Raw genomic sequence first — 17610 nt, 5'->3', positions numbered from 1 at the left:
TCCAGGGTCGTGAGTGTTAAATGTCAAGCCTTGTAGTGAGCTGTCAAAGAACAGAATAGGCCCGGGATGATTGATGACCGGAGAGCCTGAAACCAAAACCTCCCAATTGCAAATGCTACCTTGCGTCAGTCTTCTTACCCCCCGCTTTCTCGCTCCTGATAGCTGCTCACTATAGGACCAGGCCAGCTTCCACATGCCTACTCACCATGTGTGAACCCTTTGGAATTACCTGCATTTCTGCAATTTGTCCTGAAATGTGGCCAAATCTTTTTTATACAGTGTTCGACATTGTGCTTAATATAATAACACACAAACCAAACATTCAGTCTTTATTGAAATTAAACTGAATGCCAGTAAAAAAAAATGTTAATGCCACAAAAACCCCAAACCACCTCAGAAAGTAGCTAAAGGTCAGACATGTACAAAATAAAATTTTGGAACATTCTTTATCTAGAACAACAGCTTCAGCTCAGGCTTTTCAGCATCTGGAGTGAACATCATTCTTGAAGTCATCCTCTTTTGGGTTATGGTCTGGGCTCTTGCTACTTCTTTGAAGCCACTAGTAGATATGCTCCAGAATTTGGATCGTTCTTTTGCACATTTTCCAAAGGCAACAGATCATCCAACTATCCCTGTGTTGCTTCCACAGCATTTCACCGGTGGCACCATCATGTCTTCCTGTCGACCTAAAAATGTTTTTCCCAGTAGTCTTGCGGATTATCAGCGTGCTCCTTAAGGCAAATGTCCTGCTTGCAGAGTGTTTGTATTGGAGGAGAACAGCCTCCTCCGTGGTGTCCTGCCATGGACTCCATGTAGCCTCACCAAAATTTCCAGTATTTAATTCCACAAAGAAAAAGAAACCACACGCCTACTGTAGTTTCGGTTTTGACATTTCAGTAATGTGGATTTAGACAATAACAGACGAACTTCAAGTTCTCAGCTATGATGACAACATTATTAATGGCCAAGATAGACTGCACATTTCCCCAACAGTACAGGGAGGTTCTAGCTAACTTCAACAAGTCTCCAGCCTCAGCTCTGACTTTTTCCTGGTTGACCTAAAGTAATTTCCATAATAGGGTCCAGATAAGCCAAACTGGTAGTTCCTAATTAAAATAATATGAATTTAATGTGTTATTAACATTATTATAATGAAATAGTTACTTTGTGTGCTATATAAATTCCAATGCTATTCATTAAACCTTAAATAGTTTAATAAAACATACATTTGATTAAGTAGAAAGAAAAATCTTTAATGTTAAAAATGCCTGGGGGTGTTCCTACTCATATGTTGAGGGTAATTATTGCATATTGATGGTCCATGGACTCTAATAGAGAACACACATTTATGCCAGCTATTATGTGACAGCTGTAACAAGGAGCACTTCTGATGAAGATATCTCCCTGAAAGCCAGAACGATCAAAGACTGTCATGGCATTACAATAGTTCCATTTGTCCGCCTTGGCAGGGACATACATCCTGCTTACCGGATGGTTAATCAGAGACTCCCTCTATCATCTCCATCAGAATCGCCTGTGGTTTTAGAGAATGTGTAAAAACGCGCTCGCATTTCTTTATCTGCCTTTCCTCCACTGCCACTCACTTGTCCCCCCACCTCCCCCCCCAGATGCTATCTCCCCTCAAAGCAGCGGCTGTTTAGCAGATCAGCCGCCGATCCCATCCAACCCTCCGCTCACTAATTACAACTTACTTGTCTTTATTTATTCTTTGAAGAAGAGAGGCAAAAAAGTATGAAAGCGGCGATTTCGGAGCGACGGTTGTTGTCGCGGAGTCATGCGATACTCCTACGCGTGACGCTCTGGAGGTCCCCTATTAAAGCAAGCATCATTTCACTCACCTGAAGCGGAGAGAAAAGGAGGCTGTGAAATCACGGCATCAGAACAGCTCCACACCTGCCAATCTGACCTGCAGTGACAGGCCGCGCTCCTCTTTCTCACATTAATAACACAGATAAACATAAAGCTAAATACCAGGCCATGCTCTGTTAACTTTTATGTGGTTAGGAATGATTGGCTTTTTGCTTCACTACTCCAGTGGGATCAGAGTACCCGGGAAAGATATCACAGAGTGAGTCTCGTATAGAAACCCTGCTCTATTCTTTTTACCGTCCATGCATGTATAATTGCCGGCGTTCCCTCTCAGCGCTACCTGCAACCCCTATGGACGTGTCACAGACAATATTGTGTGATATGTACTTAACTTGGCTTGGCAAGGTGCTGCAGTGGGACTGTCTGACTAAGCATGCGGCACGTATATAAATGAGACATACTACAGCGCTCTCTCTTTTTTTAACACTGAAATGTAACTTTAATTAATTTTAGATTTTACAACAATGCCTCGGATTATTTCAGTCAGTGGATACATTTAAAAATCAGATATTTGCTGCATAATTTGCTTAACAAATGTCCCCACCGTATTTCACAACTTGACATTTCAAAGGGTGGAATTGAAAGTCGTTAAGAGGCAGGGGATGCGGGCAGACGTCTGCAACTGTTTGTTTACCACACCGCTCATTGGTGTCAGACTTCCTGACATTCTTGTACCTTATCTTCACTATTCCGAAGTCTGGAAGCTGGTGCCAGCGGCTGAGGAGGATGTGTGTGGGGTCTACTTCCACGGCACTGCACCGCACTGCACTCACACTGGGACGGAGTCCAAAAGAGCCGGGCTTGTGCTTTTGAGGAGTCAGGGTCAGGAGAGATTAACCCATGTGATCTGACAGCGCTGGGAGAAATTTGACTGAGTGTGGAGCAGAGGTGCTGCAGAGGGCAGTGCAGGCCGGAACAGGTTCAGCCCGCGCTCGCTTATCTCTGGGCCCCACTGACGGCAAAACTCCCTCGGTCAAAAAGTGCTGAGAGCGGTGTAAAAAATGTGTTTACAATTCGAAGAGGTCAAGGACTTGAGGACAGATAGATATTAACAGAATAATGCCAGAGATTCAGAAGGGACGACAGCGCGGATGCTGATTTAGCGTAAAGACACAAATACTCTCAAAAGATTCTCTTCCTTTATAGGTGTATGATAACAATTTCATGTGTTACCTTGAATTAAAAATGTGAAGAAAAAATATTTATGCAGCAAAACATTATTTTCATTACATAAAGTTCACTCAGCATTTGTTACACTGGTCCACAACAGGTTAGCACTGACTTCAGTGTTGTAACGACTCCTTGCCGACCTATTGCTATTTGTTTTACTTCATTTAAATATAGCATCAGGGGCACATGTGAGCCAGCTGGCAAGGGTGACAACCTCCAGACGTCCATTTTTTATTTTTTTTTTTCCAAACACATGAAGGATCAATTACACATGCCTGAGTAAATAGGTGAGAAACATCACTGGAGTTTTTCATCCTATAGAGCAACGTAACAGCTGTGCGTTTGTCGGTCACGAGGATAAATAGCGTCACACTACTTGGAGGTCCCACTGTATCCATGCAGAGTTATATTGGTGACAGGTGGTCGGCCGCTTTAATGTCAATTGTGTCTCTGTAGCAAACTCACAGAGGAAATAAACAGCAGCCAGTGGAGGGGAATTTCATTTTTCTTTTTTTCTCCAAGTTCCTTTACGTTACACTGCAGGATTAGAGCCAGAGCTGCAGTAGATGCCAGTGAGGCCTAATGTAATTTCACTGTGCGCTTCCAGTGGCTGACAGCTACGACTGACATCTCCCCTAAAGGTTTGCTGACCTCCATTCTTGCCCAAACCTGTCTAAACACACTATCTTCACATTGTTCCAGGGGTTAGTAATGTGAAGCAGCTGTTTCCCTGTGTACGAGTGCGCCGGTACCTCTTCCCCTCCCCCGCCCCCCGTTTCACTCTTTCTTTTCACAGAATCAGACATGTGAAAAACACTTTCCCATCTGAATGTTTTGTCTCCTAATATACTGCAGCTCTGTCCCGTGAGAGACATTGACGGCTGCAGCCTATCGCCATCATGATTTTATCAATGAAAATAATAGACAAGACTGTTTAATGACAGTTAGGGGAAACCATGAATGTACTTTTCAATAATATCAAATGTAAAAGACTATTTTTATTCTACACTTTATCAACATTTTATTTAAAGACATAATTTTTTATTATGTTATATATTTTTTTCTTGTGTCTGCAGATGTTGCATAGAAACAAGTGACTAATGTTGCTATTTCCTAAAAAATGCACAATTGTAAGCTAAATCTCTTACAGTATTTGCTCGCTGCTGTTTATGTTTCATGCAGTACGGCCTGTAAGTTTTGTTGCAGTCCAGCATGAATCTGTATTAAATGTGACTGCATCCATCAGCACCTCCCTGGCAGCGTAGTCGTCTGGCTCTCGGTGTTTAATCTATTAAAGTGCACCCTCGCCTTTTTTCCATGACATTGAGAATTTGAAACTGGCTTTGAGCTTACATCATGTTTGAAGATCAGACTTCCACAGACATAAGCACACTCATATCTCCCCGTCTTATTGATGCCGTGACTTTAAGATTATTAATCTTGTTTTTTTCACTTGCAAAATCAAGAGAAATGTGGTAACACAGATATGTTCACTAAACTGGATCATAGATTATTACGTATATAAATACAAGGTAGAATAGAAAATTTGGGTTTGCAAAAACTGGTCCTCTCTGATTGGCTGCAGTAAAAGAACCAGCCTTGCTCAGGAGCTCAAAGAGAGCAATGTTAAGCTGCTGCCAGGCTGTTTAATGAGTTTGGCTTAAAGAATTGTTTGGCAGTTGTTTTAAAGTTTTAAAGTATATCCCCCCAAATATATATATATAAATATAAATATAAGTTTACATACAGAACCTATAGGATACAAAAGCTTTCAGGTTTAGCAATATAATAATATGCTTTTTGTTATTTAAATCACAAATTTTTACGCTGGGCTTTTCTGTTACTGTATGTTGTACTAGCGCTGCTAAAACAGTGACTTCCCATCACCACAGGTGTCAGCCAGATCAACATGAGCTGGAATCCTGCAGATTGCTGGAGTCGCCCCTCTTCACGTGATCTTGCATTTAAACCTTTTCTGTCTGCATCTCCAGAAAACAGGAACAATGCCAGTGACGCGATTGGCCTGAGCAACGCTGTAATGAGGACAGAAAAGAAAGCGGCAGTAGCTGGTACTTTAAAGTGTCACAGTCTTTGTAGCAATGACTAGTTTATGATGCCGATGTCAAGCATCACACTCAATGAGGCCTTTGTCCCGGACTGAGACCAGGGCAGTGGGAAAACTGCCCACTCTTAGTCGGCAGGCCCATCCATCTTTCCGTGAGGCCTTGCTGTCCCCTTTGCACCAAAACTCTTGTGTATTAAAGATCTCGTGGGTTAATGCGCTGGAAAATTGGCTTGCATTTTTATTGGTGGGGGCCAGCTAAATGAAAGAAAAACAGCTCATGGAGGGTAGAAGAGGACGAGAAAAATATCTGGAGGAGTGATTGTGGAGGGGCAGACCCTCAAGACTTGTTTCCTGTGACTACGATAAAAAAGAACACTATGTCTGACATGCCAGAGATGATACTGTGCTCCATCTGAGCGTAGGTCCATCCATTTATCATTACTGTCGTAACCAGCCGTTGTTACTGCTGAAGTATTGACCCGGTCATGATGTCTGTAATAGGACATTACAGATAAATCTAAAGAGAACACCAGTGACGACAGAAGCTGTACTAAGAGTTATGCTACTTTTATCCTGCTTCACCTCTATAATCAAAGATTACATTTCACATCCAGATATACAACATTTTTCTTTCCTGCTTTTTCAGTTTGAGGGTCTTGGTCGCTTACTACTTCGTCGTGTCACCTACTGCCGCTCCCTCCTTTTGATGACAGAGCTGAAGTCAAACCTCAGCACACAGCACATCAGTGCGATCAATGAGCATGGAGGGACTGACCTACTGGACACATTTATGGATGTGGGAGGCTAATTAGGAACCACTTCCCAGGCTTCGAAAGACAAGCCCGCGGAACAGCTGCTGGTCAGCACTAGACTCCTATACCTGGGTCAAGTAGGTGGCAGCCCGTCATGGACAGTGACACAGCTATAGGTCTAGTGAGGCCAATTTACTTAATGGCCAGCCCTGGGGCTGGGGACTCCCAGTATTTCTTTACTTGGACACTTGTAGATGACAGTGCAAGAGCCAGAACGATCCACTTTATCACAGTCGGTCTCATAGGAGAGCGACGGCCAGAGCTGTTTTACAACACAATCTTTTCTTTAAAAGTGAATTTAATGAAGTGCAGTGCTGAAATTTGTGCTGGTGGGTAATTCAATAATTGTTTACAGTGATTTAGAGCTTCTTTACCAAACTAACCTTTAGTGCTTGACAGCACCGGATGACAAGGATGTTATGTAGTCACAAGCAGCTTGTGATGGCTTTGTGTTGAATGCGGCCATTGACATCAGCGAAGGGCCGCCTTTCCCCGATCATGCCCCCGAGGGTCAAAATGCGACGGTTTTAGACGAAGCCTAACACACAGATGTTACAGTATCACGGGCAGGAAATCATCCCCAAACATGACCTTTGACTCTGCATGTCAGCTGATCCACCATCACCTCTTTTGAAATAGACTGTTCCCTTCTATAAATTACCAGATTTTCCCACCATGGCCCTCCATTCATTTGGTCTGGCTCCAGTCATTTTCCACTACAGACCCTGCGGTCAACTAATAGTGATTGCACAGTTGCTGAAAATCTGTCGCCTTGGGTCCATGCGGGTCAAAGGTCTCACACCAGGGTCAGGGCCTGTCTTTATGTCTCTTCCCACCAAAGGCTTTGTGATGAATAGAGAGCCCCAGGAAACAAAAGCTTTCAGCAAAGACAAGCAACTTTGTTCAATACATCAGCACCTCCACTTGCTGCCGCCCTCCCTGGTAAAAACAAACTTTCTAACTGAGATAATGCGAGGCTGAGGGCGAACCAAACACAAGAAGACATTTGAAGCAGCAAAGATGAGAAGTGAAACCAGGAGGAATGATGTCTTAATATTTAGGTTACTGGTACAGTAGCACAGTAAGCGTTGAAAAAATACACTTTCTAGCATTAAAGAAATAAAGGTTTCCTATCATAAAAAATATTGTGACTTTCTATTAAGCCAGCGTTTTATTGTATGAGTTTAGTTTTCTAGTAACAAATGTCGTTTTGAAATAAATAGAAAAGTTGCACTTTTACTACATGTGGCTCTATTAGGAGCCTTTAAGGTTGATATACTGAGACACCTTTTCCTCCTCGGCTTGTTTTCCCTATCATTGCATTTGACCCCAGTAAAACTGTATCTGCAAACTAATAACTGTGCGGGCCCCTAATCTTCTGCCTGTGTTTTCTCCTCTTCTTATAATGTGTTGCAGATTCCAGAGGTTGAAACTGGCAGGGAGATTTTTAGCAAATGGCATCTGGTTAAAGGTCAGATTCAGGGGCCCCAGTGGGTGAAAGGTTGAATAACTCCAAGAAGGTAGTGACCAAGTATTTAGGCCGATGTTAAAACCTGTGTTTGAGTATGAAATATGCTTTAATATATAATAAAGCCTTTTAAATGTTAGAGAAAAGTCAAACTAACTGGTATAAGGAGTTAAATTTTATTCATTGTTTTTTTAAGGTTAGTCTCTTACTTACTTACCAAGTTCAAACTGCAGGTGGGTAAAGTACACAGCATACATATTTTTTTCTAAATTAGGCTCAGAGAGCAGAGGGAGCAGTGGGGGAAATTAGTGGAATAACTGGTTGATTCTAACCAGATGATTGCGTCAGTTAGACACCAGAGACTATTCATTAGGTCTCTAATTTACAAGCCTTCCTCTGCATTCCAGCCCATGGACCGCGTGCCCCTAGGTCTTTAAGGCCGACTTTAGCCTTTGCCCCTCACAAAAGTTGTTGCCAAAGCCAGGCACTTTGAAAAATACAAATTACACCGAGGCAGAGTTGAAGTTGAGCGTTGCAGATAATTGATATCGCAGCAGTGGTCTGGGCTCAATGCGCGTCTCAGTCATTGTTACTGCGTAGCATGTCGTGAGCATCCTGATCCAACAACATGTTACTTTGAAATAAAGGGCAATAACCAAAACAATCTGTTTAATTCTCACAATATGCAGCTTGTGGTCTCCATACAGTCACCATAACAGTAGCAAGGATTAATTACATTGATACAATCCAGGAAATATAAAGCAGCCATAAGGTTTTTAAATCTGTTGCAGGCCCACGTTATGTGATGCATATGTTGCATTCGTACTCCTTCATTAAAATATTGTCTCGCTGTCAGCTCTTTTCAAGGGCACAGAGTTTTCCTCCGACTTGAGCGCCAGCTCGGGTCACGCTAATGGCTGACGGAATATAAACCTTCAACTGCTGCTCAGGATGTTTGTCCCCCTTAAAAGATCACGGTGATAAATGAAATTGTCTGCGCGTGTCTCACGAAAACCGCTGTGAGGGAGAGACGTATACGATACACAATACACAATACACGGACACTGTGCGCTGTAGTGACGAAAGCCTCGTTAAGGATTACGTGTCGGCGGTTTGTCTTTCTGCTGGAAAACAGCCTTTCTGTCAGACACCGACTCAGACTGGCGTGGTTCTGTACTGTAGCAGTCACATTTGGCACAACACATTACAAATGTTTACTCCAAAGTCTTGGCTTAGAATTGGATTTTCGTAATTCAGATAGTTTTGTATAGATTGTAAGGCTTCCCAGTTCACCATAAACAAATTTCTAAAATAAGCCTGCGTTTTACTGGCATGCTGGTGTTTGTAAACACTGGGGAGGATGCAGGCCGGCCGTGTGGCTCTGCTAATGATGTTGTAGTCGGGGAGGGAACACTATGGGAGGCCCCATGCTGCTGCTTAACTCTTTCTTAGCTGCCAGGTCATGTGTGATTAAGAGGTTTGTGTTACCTGAAGCCCTGCTGAGGAACTTTCCCCTGGAGGGAAGTTTGTCCCATCCACCTAAACTGAAGAGGCCACGAATGGATACGGCACCATTTACCGCTGGTTTTATCACTCTTTTTCCCAGGGGGAACTCTCTCAGTTATCATATTCAATTTAGCAACCAGGCAGGAGCTTATTCACCACTGAAGATTAAATGCTTTTAATATTCCGGCCTGGATTTTTTTTTTTACATTAATTATAGATAAATTATCTGTGTGAGATAAGTTTCTGTAGGTTATATTTAAAGGTTTGCTGGAACATCTTTTACTATGTCACACGTACGCACACGGTGTAATTAAAATTAAAATTTGCTGGAGTGACAAATGAGAACAATATTGGAAATTGTAATGTGTTGATTTAAATTAGCAGGTTTAATTAAAAAACACAGACGTGTGTACATGTACAGCAACAACTGTCCATTTATTAACCTGTCGATAGGTTTTAAAATGAACATCCACAAAATGCATCTCCCGTCTTTTTTTATTGACCAAGCATAATAAATAGTCTTCAAATTGTCCCTGAAATTGTGTCCAACAGTGATTACAACTGGCATCACGCTGTGTTTGTGTTCGGTGGAGCAGGGGTGGGGATGAACGGGGGGGATGAAGCTGAGACAGTAGTGGGTGAGGAGGTGACACGCAGGACAGAAAAAAAAAAAGTATCACAGAGAGAGACGTATAAGCATGACCATGCTCCCGTCCTTGTTTGTGAAGTGATGAATGAGAGGACTGTGTGGCGCTGGGGGCACTGTGGTATTTGAGAGTTGTCTTCAAAGGAATAAATTGTGATCTAAATGTAGCAGCACAGTCGCAGCAGCACTGGAAGGGACGCTCGCTTTCAAAATAATAGTAACGTCTCAGTGTTTCCGGACTCTGCAAAGGTTGGTTCATAGAACATCCTGTAAAATAATAGTGAACATCTGAGCATCGACAGAATTACGAATTTCTATCATACATCTAAGATCTAATAAATTGAAATAATCATGGATTTATGGTAAAAGTAAACATCTTAACAGAGGATAATCTGGATTCACATAATCTTGCTCACATAACTTAATCAGTAAAGTGTTTACATTACCGTAAGTAGTTTCTTGTATATCTTATGTTGCCAGCTATGCTCAGCATCGTTATTATCTTTATTCCTGTTGAAAACGTACCTGTAATTTACGCAGGCACAACTCTGCAGATTTAAATCCTGCTAATATCTTTAAACCAAACCTTTTAAATAAAAAAATACAGTTACTTGCTTATAATTTCTTAGCAGATTTATTCAAATTTGCTAAAAACTATATGCTGTGAATTTGTTCTTCTTCTCGGTTTAAGCTGCACATTCTCACACTTGTTGAACAGTGCACTGGTTTAGTTATGTTGGAGGAATAAAATTTAATGATTACCCCAACCCCTCGGCCAGACCACCTCTGCTGGTGCCAAAGTGGTTTTGGTTCAAACAGAGAGCACTGAGGAGACAACTGATATTGTCAGCATGTTGAGTTGTTGCAGTCTTGTGAGTGGGAGAACGAGGACCAGGGGAGATCCAGACAGGACAGGGCCGCGAGTTCCGCCAGCTGCACCCTGTCTTTGAGGAGGGGATGCAGAGCTTCTCATTGAGGTTGGCAAACGCCAGCTCATAAACTTTCCCCTGTCTCTCTCTTTGATTTTCCTTGGACATCTGCCTGGCCCTCCCATCAGGAATGTGCAGCAGCTGTTTGCTGCAAGTGTCTTCGCCGTGTGAACACGGGCTTGTGCACGAGTCCCGGCTTAATGAATTGAGCCAATTCAAACTGGGTCGCCTGGGACACTGGGCCCTGGTGCATAACTCTGCTCCTGGGATGACAAGCGAACTCGGAGAAGGGGGCTGGGAAATGTATATTACAGAGGTTAACCATTTGCCCTCATACTGTAATTGGCTTAGATTGTCTAGCAACCGGATTTGCAGGGGCAGAACCCGCACCGTGCTGCGGTGCAAAAGTTCAGCTGCAGCCGACGCGATTGTGTGATCTTCTAAATGTGTGAGGGAGAAGGCATAAACAGAAGGGAAGCGCATGGACAGACAGCATGAGGCCAGCTGAGTGTGTTTGACACTGGCACACTGTTGCATGTAGAGCTGGGTACAAAGCTGTGACAGTAAAACGTTTTATGATCTGTAATCTGATGCTTTTTTAATCCACTAATCAGTAAGTTTAGTTGTAATTCTAGATTTCACTCAACATTTCTCTGATAAGGGTGCATCCAGTTGTCTGATTGTGTGAAAAATGGAAAATTAATTAAAAAAAAGGGGGGGGGGCACATGAAAAAGAAGGAATTTCTTGACTTTGTCCAGAGCAAAGACAGGTCCAGACTTTACCGACGACGCTTATCCAGACTTCAAACTGGGACGGACAAGAGGATTACTGATAATGTGGACAGTCTTCATTCAGGAAAAGCTGGCAAACACGAGTGAGCCGACTGACGTGGGGAAGAAGAATCTGACGCTGCTTGTTTGTTTGAACAAGGAGATTAAGGAGAGCGAGAACACAGATTTCAATGAAGTAAATACCACTGAGAGATTGGCATCTTTGTCGATCCAGCGAGGCTTCGTCTTTAGAGGAGCTGCACGATTTGCTTTACTGTAACCAGAGAAATCTCTTTCAAACTGGCAGCAAACCCGTTACCGCCAGCATTGTTTATTATATTTCCTAAAAAAAACTATGTCTGAATAGTGATGAGCTCTCTGCTCATTTGTTTTTAGTCGTGCCATTATGCTTTTCTGTTCTTGTGTATTCCTCCGTGACTGGCCATGCAACGCAGTGAGGGGAACTCCATGAGCCATGATGAGTTGTTTAAAATCTAATCAGAAACTAACAAGTCCCTGGTTATTTGTTTCTGCCTCGATACTTGAAAGTTCCCAGATGTTGTGGAAGGTAGGGAGTCGATTGTTTATACAGCAGCGAATCTCTCCCAAACACACACATTCTATCAGCCTTCATGGCTATCTATCAAGGGAGGCACAAGTTACAGTTTTTCTGAAGTCGGGCAGGCACAAAAGCCCTTCAGCAGCAAATTACAACTCCCACCCCACCTGCTGAAGCCAGCGTGCTGGCGGCGCAGTGTTCAGACGGTAACCTGCCTCCGATCGATCGGTTGTTGTTGCAGCTGTGCTCTGGTTGATGGTTTATTTAAGCGGCTCCACATGCTTGTTGAGGGGAAGGCAGCTGAATACATAAAACAGGCTCTCAGAACCACTTTGTGGTCCGGCTAAGAGTAAATGGAATAATAAAAAGCAAATGGTTTCATCCCATGTTGTGGGCTCATAAATCCAGGAAGTCGCTTCTTACCTTGATGATCCACGCATGTAACGTGTTTGATTGTCATTTACTTTTTACAAAGCTGGATCTAGCATGTACTGCATGGCATTAATTAGATACGTACTGTATCTGAATTCAAATGTCTTTCTTTAAAGATTAATGTTTAAAGAGCCATAGTGATATCCGATCACAACAACACTGAGCTGCTGGTGTCCATGCTCAGCCCTGCTTGGTTTTGAGTCCTGTGTTTAGTCAGCTAGGATTCAAGGTCAAGCCTTGACTCTCTTCAGAGAGGTCAGTGACATTCCCTCTCCATTCACACTGTTTCCTTCCTTTCAGCCAGAGGGGAGGATGTATCTCTAACTTCCTGCTGCAGTACACGCAGACAGGAAATTAATAATTTGCTGCGCTATGCCTGACATTTCAAGCGTTCAAAGTTACATGCTGCAGGACTTTTATCTGCTCTCTTACACACAACGCCCACGACTATTTACAGAAACACAGGCTCATCACTGAGAGACTAAAGGGGACTCAACTCTGATAGATTTCACTCACTTCTAATCAAAAATCAAAAAATGAAGTTTTACACTTTAGCTATTTGATAATTACTGATATATATGGTTGATTACAGAACATTATTTCTATCAACCTTTCAAAGCTTTGTACATACTGTAATAGATGACATCAGACTATTGTGTTGACACTGTCAAACTGTGAGACTTTATATTCTGAGCAGATTCAAACATGGGGGTAAATGATGTTTATTTTATGACAGCTGTTTACTTGTTATGTGTATTTGTGTATATCTAATTGAATCTCTTGACTATGTTATAGTTTGGTGAGGAAAGCTCCTGTTTCCAGGCTAAAACACAAAAGGTGTGAATCACAGCCAAACGCAAATACCTGCAATTAAGAGCGATTTCGTTTCCCTTTGTTGTCAGATGTCGAGCAGCTCCAATTGACTTTTCTGGCCCTTGGAAACAACAAAGGTGAGCCTCAGAAAGAGCCAGCCCCTCCGATATGGTGGATATTTCTGTATACTCCCAGGGGTTTGAGCTTGCCCTAGAAATGGCTGAGGACTGAAAAATGTTGTCGGAGCAACGCTGTTTATGCAGAGCACGGGTTTATTGTTGGGGGACAGGGAATATTCAGAAAACAGTTTGGCCCCTTTTTACTCCAAGATATTTTGGCCCATGTCTCCCTGAAAATGACCTGAAAAACAGTAACCTAGATTTGAACGTCCAATTAAAACAATTCAAAAGACCAAACCAAGGAACAGTAATAGCTGCTGACATGTTTAAATGATGAATCATACAGTGCCACTTACATACAGACATTTATTTACCTTTCGCAATGTTAAAGCAGGGATTAAACACATGCACAGTGGACATAGTTTTATTCTATTAATGCATATTTGTTTAGTTTAAAGTTTAAAGTGCCTTACGCCGAGATAAATGACCGATGTGTCTGTTTTAAAACGTCCACAAACGTGAGTTATAAGGTCATTAGCTGCAATACAACATGTGGAATGTATCTCGGCCAAACTTCAAAGCCGCGTCACTGTCTGTTCACGCTCACAGGAAGTTTCATGGACACTCACATTGTATAAACAAAGCGTGATTCCGGAGCATTATTATTGTGTTGTCTTTATCGTTTACTCGTGTTGCCCTGCATGCACGCGTTCACGTTCGGATGAAACATCTCCTCCGTAATCCTTCTGCTAAGCTGCACCGAAACATGTACGTTTTAGTTGAATGGCCTTCATTTTCTAAGTGAACTTTACAGAACATCCACATCTGGCAGGCTCTAGCACCACATCTGGCTTCGGGAAACGGTCTTAAAACAGTAACTATCCAGTAATTATGCTCCTAAAGACAATCAAATCATCTGTCCTGCCCAATACCCTTGAGAAAACTTGGGCCATCAGTTATGGAATCGGTGGCTTTCTTTTTTTTTCGTACCTGAACCAACAGCACATTTCTATTTTGACAGGCTCTCTAATTACCTTTGCTATTTATGGTGCACTAACCATCTGCTACTGATTCCTTCATTATCTTGAACACGATGAAATGATTAGGGCATCGTTGGAGAGAGTCATACCTTTGCCAAGGTTGGGCACTTGTCATCACAAATTGTCATCCAACGTCACCAAATAGTCTTGAAAATAATTTAAATTGCTAATAACTTTGTGGCTAAACCTTTCAGTGCGCGATGGCCCATTTGGGCAGCGGCGAGGGTCCTGCTGGGCTGACCTGGGCGCTTTGAAACATGGCTCACTCGGATCCTTACCTACATGTGCAGTACATGTAGTTGTATAAATAATACGCCCAGACAAACCCTTTGAGGAATTGTGTTTTAACTATCAGTCATTGACTGCCTATTTTTTAGAGAAGTTTTAATTTGAAAGTTGTTTCTCAGGAAGTAATTTACTGTATTTGGTCTAATTAAGCTCCTGGATCACTAAATGCCATACTGTATGCTTTGAAGAACCTGTTTGGACAGATTACAATGAAGATGAGTAGTATTTGCACATAATTGACCTATTTGGAGTACTGCATTTCTCCTATAGTAGATCATAACAGCGCAGGTTTTACAGTTAGTCACATTTTAAAACAGTTGTGAAAAAACAGTTTTGTAGTTGTTGACGGACTTTAACCACTTACATACATGTAGTCCTATAGTTATTTCTCATATTAGTGTAAGATGAGAGTGTCCCACTTGAAATGGTTGTACAGAGGTGTACAACCATTGCCTTCTGTCATCAGTCAGCACTGGACTGGTGCCTTTCCCTGTTAACTTTTATGTCGTACTGTACATGTCAGATCATCTGCGCCCCCAAACCAGCTAAATTATTATGTAGTGTTTTCTAAGACCACTGGCATCAAATCAACAGCACCTGTTCATCCTGCTCCGCACAGTTTTCCTCTAATGCTCATTCGTCCTTGTAAGTGTTTGTGTGTACGTGCGCCGTTGTGACCTACACTGCACCATCGCGCCACGTTTGGCCTGTCCCGTAATCTATTTGCATGTCGTATTAGGAAACAAATAACACAGGCCTCCGACTACTTCTCAAAATGATCCCCTCAATTATGTCGACATGTTTAAGACCAAATATAAACAGGCTGCAAATATCAGAAGAGGTCACAGTGACACTACAGTAAGTACATTGTTACTCATATGGAAATTAAAAAGGACACTCGTGAAAAGGCTGGAAAGCATGACAACCCATCAAGCACTGATATGAACGTGGCTGCCAGCTCTTATTAATGTCTGCGTATTGTATGCCTTTCAATAGCACTTCAGCATTTTTAATTCCATCCAAAGTGAACAATGCTGGACCCTTGTTTTTAGGTCTTACTGGACATAAACAGTATGTTTGGACTTTCCCCCAAAGAGGCTATTAGGCATAATTTCACAGTGGTCTCTGGGTGTTATTGTCACTATTCACATTTGATTACATCCCTGTGGCATAAGTGACCAGTGACATTGATTTGCTATCCTCCTTGTTGCATCGACTCACCGAGCCACAAGAGGCTTTTTGAAGGCTGCTGATCCCCAATATATATTTGTAACACATTTGTTTTAATTAAGTGTTCACACAGCTTGGAAATTGGATACTTGACTAAATGACTGGAACCAAGAGTAATACGACTAATTGCGGTTACTGTTGCAGCCATTGCGCCCTGCAGATCAATATTTAGAGTAGCTGGGTATGGATTTCTAAAAAGTAAAGGGAGTGATCAAGTAACTTGGTGAGATTTGATCGCAGATTGTTTTCCATAATAATTTGTAAGGTCATCTAAATAATTAGAAACTAAAATAAAACCCTTTATTTTTTAATAAATACTGTAACTTTAAATGTAACAAACACCCCCCTCATCTGTAAAGCATTGATTCTGGTGTGGCACAATTTTCCCTTTTGGATTTCTTGTAGTTTAGTCGCACAATCCACGGCAGCGTTTTCAAACTACAAAACCGAATGAAATAAAACACTCAAAGGATTACAACAATTTAGAAAGCAGACCCCCTCCTTTTCCATTGTGCCTCTACCATGCTGCGGCTATTTCTCTATGCCCAGCATGGGCTCCACTTTGTGGCTTTTAATAACCTACCCCTTCAAGCTTCTACCCCCTGAGACACATTTTTCCCTACTTTATTTGTGCCGCTCTGTTTCTACCTACCAGCAGCTGCAGCGAGGAGCAGGCAGCGGAGGCAGCAGCAGCAAATTTCTTCCAGTTGCTCAACACGCTAATACTCCCCTTTTCTTTGCAGCTCAAGCATTATATTGCAGTTTCATTGACTGGGAGGTGTTGTGTTGCAGTGGAATCAATAGCTGAGGGGATCCCAGCCCAACGATTAGCTTGTCAGTCAGGCCTCTGTGGTTGAAAGGAGGGGAGGCAGCGTAAATCCCAGAATACCAGGGGCCACCAGCATGGAAAAGCTGGAATGCCGGGAGCCGCAGATTGTGCCGCACCACCTGTTGTAAGAGGCAACATGTGCTGAGTGTATTAACCTTTCTGCTACTGTGCTTTAACCGCTGGCTGCTGCCACCCCTCCTCTGTGCGGTGCCAAAGACCTTTATCATTTCAGCGTCGCCGTTATCTAATCCAGCAAGCATTTTCATATCAACCGTGTGATATTGGTTGAGTAACAGAAAGTAGAAAAAAAAGTGTTTAACACACTGGAATGACTGAGCAGCTTTGGCTCTAACTTTCTCCACACATCTGACTATGTGGCCTTTGTGGAACAGGAGCATCCTGTAAATTAGCTTAGCTGCTTTTTCTAAACTATCACAACACCAGCATGTTTTGCTTCTTAATTAGTTTTGCACACTGCTGTAGAAAGTCCTCTGGCCTAAATACAGTTTCCTTCCTGGCTGTAGGTTAACTTCCCACTGACAGCAGGGCAACGTTTCATTTCCTCCAGCATCGAGACAGAGCAGTTGCAAAATGTTTGTATGAGTCACATTTGCAGACGATTCCGACAAAGTAAAGCTTTGACCTTTTAGGAATGATTTGGATATTGTCCTGAGGTCGCCCCACAGTTCAGCATTGCTACGGAGCTATGTGATATTAACAGAAGGCAGCGTGCTGCTCTTTGATGTTCTTTTAGCTTTTATTCACAATATGTTTCCCTCTGACCTTTTTCTCTATCTGTTAGAGACTGCAAACTATCTGTACCCATTATTTCATCTGAGGCCTGGCAATAATGACGAGCACAGCTGTAAACCTTATAATAAGAGCTGTATTAGCAACGCGATAGCCCTACAGTTCTGTATGTGCACCGCTGCGACCATCTGTAATCCATAAAAAACTTAATTATATGGTGTTTTAACGACTATAATTATTTTGATTCTTGTGTATTTAACTAAAAACACAGATGATATTGAACACGGAGACCT

General features: G+C 42.3%; 1 long non-coding RNA gene across 1 annotated transcript in view; it reads left to right on the top strand.

Annotated features, from left to right (window-relative positions):
• LOC114856888 (uncharacterized) overlaps nt 1-17610 on the top strand; it is a 95598-nt gene that overhangs the window by 55066 nt on the left and 22922 nt on the right. Inside the window, exon 3 of the long non-coding RNA XR_008694917.1 lies at nt 7354-7457. This is a non-coding gene — a long non-coding RNA (uncharacterized LOC114856888). The remainder of the gene's footprint in view (nt 1-7353; nt 7458-17610) is intronic.

The sequence above is a fragment of the Betta splendens genome, chromosome 6, assembly GCF_900634795.4.
Source record: "Betta splendens chromosome 6, fBetSpl5.4, whole genome shotgun sequence".
Lineage (NCBI taxonomy): Eukaryota > Metazoa > Chordata > Actinopteri > Anabantiformes > Osphronemidae > Betta > Betta splendens.
The sequence above is the reverse complement of the archived record's forward strand: the minus strand, read 5'-3'. Positions and strand labels throughout refer to the sequence as shown.